The sequence below is a fragment of the Psammomys obesus genome, unplaced genomic scaffold, assembly GCF_907164565.1.
Source record: "Psammomys obesus unplaced genomic scaffold, mPsaObe1.curated_primary_1811, whole genome shotgun sequence".
Taxonomy (NCBI): domain Eukaryota; kingdom Metazoa; phylum Chordata; class Mammalia; order Rodentia; family Muridae; genus Psammomys; species Psammomys obesus.
Window position 1 is genome coordinate 25,610,263 of NW_026596034.1, and position 8,685 is coordinate 25,618,947.

Here is an 8,685-nt window from a genome sequence, read left to right on the forward strand (position 1 = left end):
TGCTCCTCAGAATCATTAGCTGAGAAGGCCTGCTGTGGTCACTAGCCAGCCTGGAGAAGGCTTGTTAGGCAGCTAGCATCCGAGGAGCAGGGAAGGCCAATTGCTGCTGCCTCCAGCCCCTGGAGCAGGGACCTGCTTCCCAGTGCATTGCAGAGGCTTGTCAAAGAGAAGGCTCACTGCAGACTGAAGGTGTCCCTGAGCTGGCAATCTTCCTTCTGGAGGCACCATCCCTTTCTGCCTCCCCCCTCACACACACACACATACAGACACACACAGAGAGAGACAATCCACCAGCCCTCCCTTCCAGAAATCATCACACCTCAGTCTCTGGACACCTCCAGTCTTACAAGTGTCACCACTCCGTGGTGTTTCTTGTCCTTCATTCCTGGGCCTCTGTGGGACCCAGCGCAGTATGGAGAGCCCAGCCTTTGGAGACTTCCTCTCTAGATGCACATGATATCCTAAGAGGGTGTCTAATCGGAGAGCCACCATGCTGCCCTTCCTATCTCCTGAGCCTGTTACCCTGACCGCTCCTCCCCGGCCCCACAGCCCCCCTGATCTGGGTGTCCTTCATGAAGGTGACATAAAAAGGATTCATCCCGGAGGCTGTGTTCTCCATCAGGACAGACAAAAATGGAGGGGGCGGGTGAGAAGATTCCCAGGCACAGGTGTGGGGCCTGCGTGCATGGGTGCGTGCTGGCATTAAAAGCCAGGCCCACCATGGCCTGGCAAGAAAGCTATTTTTAAAGGTTCGTCAGAAAGGATTCTAATTACTGCCCATCCTGCTGCCCCTTGCCATGAACGCAGTCACCGTTCTCCAAAAGAAGGCTCATCTCAGCCAGACAAAGCGGCCACACCTATAATCCCAGCATGCACTAGGCCTGGAAATGGGATTTCAAGCCTATTCTAGGCTACGTAGGGCACTCGAGACCAGCCTGGACTACATTCCAGGACAGCCTGGGCTACAGGCACAACAAGAACATGTCTCAAAACAAAGTTCACTTGGTCACAAAATTCTTGAGATTTTTGCCCACTACAGAAAAAAAAAAAAAAAAAAAAACCAAAACATAAATTTATTATTATATTATCCTATTATTTTACCACCCCAAGGTAACTAATAACTGAGGCTACTTAACTACTTTTTTTTTTATTTGTGTATGGGCACAAGCATGTGTGTGTGTGTGCAGACATGCATCTATGCCTCTATCCAGGAGCTGGCTCAGTGGCTCCTTCCTTGGACTTCTTGTATTGTCTCTCTTCCATGTCAGCTTCTCCTGTTGTTTTGTTTGTTTGTTTGGTTGGTTGGTTTGGTTTGGCTTGACTTGCTCATTTGGCTTTGCTTTCATTTTTATTTGTGTGTGTGCGTGTGTGTGTGTGTGTGCATGTGTGTGCCCACAGGCAGGTGCCCACAGAAGCCAGAAGAGGGTGTCAGAGCTGCTGGGGTTATTGTAACAGTCAGGCAGGAACCGCCTGCCGTGGGGTCACATGGGCCCTGGGAGCTGAATGTAGGTCCCCTGCCACAGTACTGAGCATTCGGAACTGCTGAGCTGTCCCTCCAAACCCTGGTGGTTTTTGGTTTTTGAAGCAGGGTCTCGTGTAGTCTGGGTGTTCTCAAACTTGCTTTGTAACCAAGGCTGGCCTTAAACTTCTGCCTCTACTTTCCAAGTGCCGAGACCACAGGTGTGTACCACCACACCCATCCTAATGGCTCCCATTTTCTCTGCCTTCTCCTGCCCCCTCTTTTCAAGGTGTGGTTCATTTTCTGGTTTTTTTTACACCGAAGTAAGCGTTTCACGTATGGTACATACATGTAGAGGCCCACCACCCCCGGAAGCCTTTTACTGCGTCCTGTGTTTTCATGTGCTTTACTCAACCACTGAAACACATTTTGCACTTTTCATTTTGGGTCAGGTTTGCTCCGTACCTTATTTGGTTCACGCCTTTTTCCTCACGTGGATGTATGTGCATACGGCATGGTGGTGAACTCGCAAACATGGGAGTTGTCATGATTTCCCCCTGCTGACTTCAGCTCCAGCAGTGCTCACCACAAGTAACTTCAAAAACTGGCTTGTCTTTTTTTTCCTCTCAAGTTATATTATTAGGTGCAGTCAACTTTAGACTTACCACATCTTCCGTGGAATTGATCACTTCTTATGAAATGCCCTTACTTCTAGCACGTCTTCTCACCTTGAGTCTCCCAGGATGCTAGAACTTTCTTCTGACGAGTGTCTCTGTACGTCGCCTTGTCAGTTTACCTTCGCCTCTCAACTAGTATATTTGCTTTATTTATATTTCATGTAATTACAGGTAGGGTTACTTTTAAATGTACCATTGCTCTAATTTGTTTTTAATCCGCAAGTTCCATTTTCTTTATTTCTCTGTTCCTACCTTTATTACACTACTCAGTTTTTATTGGTTTGAGCGGGGTTTTGGTGAAGGTATTTTTGTATGTTTGAAATAGAATCTCGGTAGCTCAGGTTGCCTGAATTCATTAATAACCCATTAAGTAGTGACCATCCTCCTGCCTCAGCTCTCAAGTTTGGGGACTACAGGCATGAGCCATCACACCTGTCTGTATTGCTCAGTTTCTGTATTCCTTGGTTCCTGTTTCATTTTGCTTTGTCAGGTTTTTTCGGAGGGGGTATCAGGGTCACGTTTGTCAACTTTTATTTCATTTAATATGTGTGGGCTGGGGAGGTCTGTGCATGCACACAGCTATGCCACAGTGCATACTTGGAGGTCAGAGGATAACGCTGGGAGTCGGTCCCTGCCTTCCACCACGGGTGCCAGGGATTGAGCTGGGGTTCATCAGGCTGGCATGGCAAGTGCCTTTTACCACTGAAATATCTTACTGGCCTGTGCTCAGTCTTTAAAAAGATTTTACGGAAGGATTTGTGAAGACAGATTTGTGAATAAAATGCTTGTGACAGAAGCTTGAAGACCACAGTAGGAACTCTACCACCCCCATTAATGCCTGAGGTCAAACCTCCCCTTCCCCCCCATAATCTTGACCCTCAGGAGGCAGAGACAGATGGTCCATGGAACAAGGTGGATAGCTAGACCAGCTGGAAATGGCAAGCTCCCGGTTCCACCAGAGAGGACTGCAATGGAGACTCCAAAATGTAAGAGCTGTCAGAGATATGAGACTTCTGCCAAGGAGAGCTACAGAGAGGGGGTGGCGCCAGTCAGAGAGAGGGAGGGTACGTTTGTATGCTTCAGACAACAAAGCAGGAAGAATGGAGCTTCTAAGCCCCATGATGCTGAAGTCAAGGTACCAGACTTGGAGCTACAAAAGTTGACGTGTGCCCTGCTGGGCTTTGGTCTTTCCCTGGTCCAATATTCTTCACTATGGCCCCATCCCTCCCTTTTGGAATGGGAATGTATATTCTGTACAATTTTATGTTGGGGTGTGTAGTTTGTATTTTATCTTACAGGGCTTTACAACTAAGAGATTGCCTTGAGTCTCAGAACAGACTTTGGGCTCTTACATGGTGTTGAACTTTGAAGACCACGAGGACCTTTGAAGTCAAGTTAGATGTCTTTCGTGTTATGATATGGCCATAGGTCTATGGGGGACAGGGAAGAGTGCTGTACTTTGAGTAGGAACGTTCCCTTATAGACTAGGATATCTGAATACTTGTTGGCACTTTGGGGCAGGTTAGAGAACCTTTAGGGTGTGCCAGCCTTGCTTCGGGAAGCACACGCCTGGAGGAGAGCTTTGAGACTTCTAGCCCTGCCCCTCTTCCTGCCTGCTCCCTCTGCTTCCTGTGTATTTGAAATGTGCTCATCCATTTCCTGCTCTTGACACCTGCTACTGTGTTTTCCTTCCATTATGGACTCCCCCTGTGGAACCATAAGCCAAAATAAACTTTCTCCCTTAGTGGTATTATTTGGGGGCGCCGGGGGTGGAACCCTGGGCGCTATGTGTGCTAGGCGAGCACACACGCTACATTAAGCTAGCTCCTTGGCCCTCTTTCATTTTCTGTTTAGAGACAGGGCCACTTTCAAATACCCAAGCTGGCTTTTAGCTTGTCAGCCTTCTGTGTGGCTGACTTTACAGACCTCTGCCCAGCCCCAAACACTTTCTAAAACAGTTAGTCCCTATCCAGTCAGAGAAGAAGAGGAGGAGGAGGAGGAGAAGAGGAGGAGGAGGAGGAGGAGGAGGAGGAGGAGGAGGAGGAGGAAAAGGCTTGAAATGCAAGTAAATTAGGACAGATTTACTATTGGAGAATTTAAAAAGAAAGGGAAAACCCAAGACTTTGTAAACAAGTTATAAAGTAGAGCAACAGTGGACAGGAGAAAAGAAGGGCGTGCCTCACAGCTGAGAGGAAGCTAGGGCTATGGGTTGGTGGAGACACACTGACTCTGGCCCTAAAGGCAGCGCAGTGCAGCCCCAGCACTCAGAAGACTAGTGAAAGGGAAAGTTTGGAAAGCAATGGACAGAGCAGAAAACACTTTGGTTGGAAAGTGGGTGAGGGGCGAGTTTACCAGGAGGCTGAAAACAAAAGAGGCATGCATGTATTGGCTAAGTGTTGATCTGGTGTCTTTAGTGTGCCTGGGTGTTTTAGGTGGCGAGTCGGCAGCAGAGACTAGCTCAGACAAATGCCTTGCCGTCCAAGAGCCAACATTCTCGTGGGAATTTAAGGATGACTAATGCATGGAGGTGAGTGAGGAGTGGAGATAGAGAAATGCAAGATATATAATAAGCAGAACTAGAAGGGGCTGCCATGAGAACTATGAACAAAAAACAGTTACAGCAGAAAAACTGTATTTCAGCAGCTTACACTTATCTATTTTCCTTCAAGATAGTTTTTTTTTTTTTTCAAGTCCCAACACCAAGGGCACCCTATCGCTGTTATGTCTGATTGGGAGAGGTGGGCCCCCAGCAACAGACTTTTTTGAGGGTGGTGTTTTTGTTGGCGGTGGTGGCGATGGTGTGTGTGTACGTGTGTGAGATACTTCTCAGTCTCTGAGACATTAAACTCAGATAGACAATCAGCATCTCAGACTGGTGGAATAGGGAAGACAAGGGTGTGGGCAGCATGGACAGAGACCCCCATGGTTTCCTGGGGTGCACATGGCGTCCCAGCAGGATCAGAAGAGGAGCGCTGGAAGCCAGAGCATGCTGCTCAAACTTGCAACTTGTCTCAGTAAGCAAATGGGACAGACACTCCTGTTATGACACCCCTTCCTTGAACATTGCAATCAGCTCCAGGGACTTCAAGGTACTGCCTTGCCGGGAACACAGGCTCTGCTTCCAACTGTGTGCAACTCTGTTCTCAAAACTGGACCACTGGCAGATTCGCCAGTGTTTGCACCATACGCATCAAAGTTTCAAGCATTTAGAAACACTTCTCCAAAGATCAACCTGCTCCCAAAAGTCATCAACCCAAACATTGTAAAAAGGAGGAATTTCCATGATGCTGGCTGCCAAACTACACACGATCCTTGAGCCAACCCCTTCCAGCAAGGACAGATAAGCAGACTCGGAAACCCTCAAAGTCTGTCACAACTTTCAGTAAAATCTGCCTCTTTCCCAGTAAGAAAAAGGTTAAACAAAGGCAAGAGAGTGTTACTATAACTCTAGTGACTGACTGCATCCAAAGTCACACTGACTTGGCCCGCTTTCTTCACTCTGCATTTGTGGGACAGAGGGCCTGCTGGGGCCTGGATAACCAGTATGAGCCTGTTGATGTTTGTTTATTCTCGGCCATCAGTGTCTCCAGCGATGGCAGCACACAACTCGGCTCTATTTGCTGAACTAAATGGAAGGTAAACAGAACCTCTGCTCTCAAAGTTTGGGGAGAAAGCAGAAATGATGCAACACCAGGAGCCAGGACTCCCTGCTCTCTGTCTGGTAGAATGGCTGGTCCTTGCGAACCACCCTCTAAGCCTGTTACCGAGAAGGCAGCCATCACACAGCCAAGGACAGGCCACCTGTGAGAGTCTTTGCCATGGGCCAGGCACTATTCTGCATGGATTCTAGCACTGACTGATCGGATTCTTCGAATCCCCAAGGTAGAGAAGACAAGCCTGAGACATAGGCCAAGCCCAAGACCACCCTCGGGCCCTGATCTGCTTGCTGATCCTTCCGGGATTAGGGTTCCTTCACTGGCTCCGGTTCCCACCAGGTCCCCACCAGCATCGCCTTTCAGAGTCAACCATCAACACGTCCTTTAATCCTGGGTTACGGCCTGCCTTACCCAGAAGTGCTTCCCACAATGGCCAGGCTCACATCATCTCTCAGTAGCTATGGTGGCCTTGAGAAAATCTGAATATCAGATTTAAAATGTGAACATGGCAGTAGCACCGGGCAAAATGGGAGAAAGGCCTTAAGACACTGCCCCTCCCCCAAAAGCTGGGGAATCCAATGCTTTGAAGAGAGTGAAGCTCTGTGCCAGCCAGGGCTTCTGGGCCCAGGCCTCCAGAGACATCTAAGGACACTACAGCAGAAAGGTCCTGAGGAGCCAGCACAAACCGTGTAGACCGTGGCTGGGAAGTCCATTATTAGGCAACAGCCCATGGAAATGCCTCATTGCATTCAGGCAACAGAGTCCCAGCCAGATGCGGGGAGGAGCCACAGAGCCCAATCCCTTGACAGATATCTCTAGAGGGTGTAGAATTAAAACTTTTGAAGTCAGCCCAAGGAATCAGGCACTGTAAATACCTCCCAACCCAGAAGGGACTTACCTCCCACTGTAGAGTTCCTTTTCCTGCTGTGGATTCGGTCCCTTGTGTTCGTGTGTGGCTTCCCAGAGAGAAAGAGCAGCAAATGCATGGTTAGTCCATCCCCAACACGTAGCCCAGCCACTGACAAGCAGGGTCCCAACGACAGATGACGAAAGAATGCAGGGGCTCCACTCCCTTTATGCACAGGTTTGGGTTCACTTTTTAAGGTTTAGAGACTCACCTAAAATTGAAATTCTGATCTCACCAGTCTGATATATTTTGGGTCCCAAGACTCAGGATCCACACCAGACTGTTAAGAACTGTAAAGACTGAAGGGAGGCAGAGACAGGCAGATCTCTATGAGTTCAGCACCAGTCTGATCTACACAGATTCAGGCCAGCTGAGGCTACACAGTGAGAGCCTGTCTCAAAAAACAAAAAGAGCTAAGAAAAGAAAGGAAATGTTCATTTTCATGTTGTGGTGGTGCACGCCTTTAATCCCAGCATTGGAGAGGCAGAGGTAGGCAGATCTCTGTGAGTTTGAGGCCAGCCTGGTCTACAGATGGAGTTCCAGGACAGCCAGGGCTACACAGAGAAACAACAACAGCAACAACCAGACTCCACATCCAGAATAACTGAAATCGGCCCTACCAGGGCGCTGTTCAGTGACTGTCTAGGGCAGGAGGAGCTGGTGTTACTCCTGGACCCAAGCCAGCTGATTGACAGGCCAAAGGTGGGGCAGTGGCTCGGCCTTCACCCTCTGTCCCTTCTTTTCTTTCCTGTAGGGTACAGGAAAATTTACTTTTCCACTCTCACAAACCTCCCCCGGGTCATCTGAGGAATGCGAGTAGCTAAGCTCCCCCTTCTCCCGAAGGTTCAGTCCTTTGGAGAGCTGGCCCTGATGCCAGTTCCCAGGTCCTTCACAACCCTGCTGAGAGGTCGCTTTTGTGTGTTAATTCCCAACCTTTCACCACCCAACCAGGTGCCCCATCAGGTCATTCCCACTCTGCTCCTGCTCAGACACCACTCAGCCACGTCTCCTGGTGTCCACTCTTCATTTCCCTCCTGTAGGGAATGTCACCCGACTGCCAAGACTCACTCAACACAATGGAAGTCAAGACTAGGCGTCCATCAAATTCTTCAGGTGCGCTGACCAAGATCTGTACCTGAGAAGGAGCCTGAATGAAGCACCTCTGGGCAGAAAGCAGGTAACAGCTCTTCCAGGCCAATCCGACATTTGGGAGGCCTCAACCCCTCTCCTACCTAAACGGGGTTATGTTTGGCTGCAGATGAAAGAAAATGGTCTAGAATACAGCATTAAAGAGGTGAGTGGAGAGGAGGCTGCAGAGATGGATCAGAGGTTAAGAGCACTGGCTCTTTTACCAAAGGTCCTGAGTTCAATTCCCAGCAAACCATGATGGCTCACAACCATCTGTAATGAGACCTAGTGTCTTCTTCTAGTGTACAGGAACACATGCAGGCAAAACACTATAGAAATAATAAACAAATAAATCTTAAAAAAAGAGGTAAAGTGAGGAGGTAGGGTAGGCAGAGCTCTTACTGGTCATTCCTGGCCACCATCATCTCTGGGAGGGTGACCCTTCTCCCCAGGGCTAAAGTAGATGCCAGAGCTGCAGCTATCATACTCAGGTTTTAGCAGAAGACCTCCCAGAAGGACCTCCCAGTGCTTTCACACTGAATAGAGGGGGTCATATGACCAAACACAGATATACCAGAGATTGGGGAAATGTAGTCTTTAACCCAAGAATCCGGAATGTAGATTCCAGGACAACTGATCTCTCTTCAGGGATAACTACTCCAGACTCAAGGAAACCAGAGAGCAGGGCTGGAGAGATGGCTCAGACTGGCTGTTCTTCCAAAGGTCCTAAGTCCCATTCCCAGCAACCACACAGTGGCTCACAACCATCTATGATGAGATCTGGTGCCCTCTTCTGGCCTGCAGGCACACATGCATACTGAACATTATGTCAATAATAAATAAAAATAAAATTAAAAA